Source organism: Nannospalax galili, unplaced genomic scaffold (assembly GCF_000622305.1).
Source record: "Nannospalax galili isolate Female #2095 unplaced genomic scaffold, S.galili_v1.0 scaffold136, whole genome shotgun sequence".
Classification (NCBI taxonomy): Eukaryota; Metazoa; Chordata; class Mammalia; order Rodentia; family Spalacidae; genus Nannospalax; species Nannospalax galili.
Genome location: NW_008340872.1, coordinates 7,869,577 through 7,871,407, shown reverse-complemented (window position 1 = coordinate 7,871,407; position 1,831 = coordinate 7,869,577).

Genomic DNA, 1,831 nt, shown 5'->3' with positions numbered 1-1,831 from the left:
AATTTTTTTATTATATATTTTTTTAATTTTTAATAACTGCATGATTAGAAGAAACTTTTCACTACAGCCTTAACACATTCAGTAACACACTCCAGAGCAAGAATACATCTCTTTCACAAGTGTGTGCAAGTTTCTAGGTTCACAGTTGAGTTAATACAGTTATAAAGTATTGAACTCAGTAAAAGTCCTGTAAGACATAAAATTGGATGAGTTTTTAACCTTTAAAAAAGATCTAAACTATTCTTATACTCTTATCAAAAACCACTGCTGAAATTTTGAGACCTGCCCAAGCTATATGCATCATGAGGTAGAGACAGGATCCAAAACGTAGCCACATCCTACTTCTGCCTTTGCCTGGTTTCCTTCTCTGGGTATGTGACATAAGCAAGAGGTTTGCCTTTTATTTTCAGCTTCTCTGAGAACTGTCAGTCTGAGGCCATTGCTAGTAAAAGAGATGCATTTCATCTGTTTCTCACTTTCCTGAAACTGTTATTTTCCTTTGCTTTCCCTCCCCCTCACTGCCCTCCCCCATCTCTACCTGGCCTCTTCCTTCCTTCTTTCCCTTTTGCTTACTACAGTACTGTGGATGAACCCCGGGCCTCCTCATGTTAACCGGGCACTCTACAACTGAGTTACATCTCTAGGCCTCTTCCTACTTTTCGTTTTGAGATAGCTCAGCCAGGCCTTGAACTTGTGGTCCTTCTGCCTTAGCCTCAGCTGGGATTGCAGGCCTGAACCCTTAGGCACAGCATGAAGTTGGGTTCATAAATTTTCGTTCTAATGAACCTCCTTTTGTTTTCTCCATAGTCTTCAGGGAATTAGGGAATATTCTAGATTCTTTTTATTTTTATTTTTTGAGACAGGGTCTCATGTTGCCCAGGCTAGACTTGATCTTCTGATCTTCCTGCCTTCACCTCCAAAGTCTAGAATTATAAGTGTGTGTCACCGTGCCTGACTTGATACTTTAGATTCTTGAGGTATGATGTTGGTGTCCCCGCTCCTCTGATCTGGAGGTCTTAGTGCCACTTTAACTAATGGAGTATAATTCTCTGGAAGTGATGGTATAGAGGGCCGCCTGCATATTTGTTCATCTCCAGAATGCTTGTTCTTGGAACCTTGAGTGATGAGCAAGCAGGAATTCCCTGAGGTTATCGTGTTGTGGAAAGCCGTGTGGAATGGCTGCATGTGGACACCCTACCCACTGACAGTATCAGCTGAGCCTAGCCTTCAAGCTCAGAGCATGATGTGCAAGTAAAAAGCCTCCAGAGAATTCTAACCCTAGTCACTCAGGGTCATCCCCTGCTGTATTAGCCTTTCCAGCTGCGGCCTTGGGGATGTGGCTTAGAGAGCAGTACCTGTATCATAGAGTCCATGAGCATTCAACAGTTAATCTTGTGATTATGGATTATGATTTAGGAGTGATCTGATGTGTAGCAGCAGTTATCTGGGATGATAACATCTGAACTCTGGACTCCAATCACCTTCTTGATCTTTCTGTTTGGATGTCTAATAATCATGTCATACTTAAGATAACCATGACAGATATTTTTCAGTACTTCCCTGATGCAAATACTTCTCCCCTTTGAGTCATTTCCACCTTAGCAAATCACACTATCACTCATTTCTTTGCTGACTCAAAACCCTTGGAGGGTTGTTGAGTCATCTCTCCCTTCATCTTGTCTCATCTCCAGTGTACCTGCAGTGCCTGCTGGTTCTTCACTGAACAGCTTTCATCTGACCAAGCACTCCTCACATGATGCCAAGACTCCCCTCTGAGCCACTTCCACCTCTCCCTGAGCTAGGGAGAGTCTCCTAATTGGTTTAGTTCCCC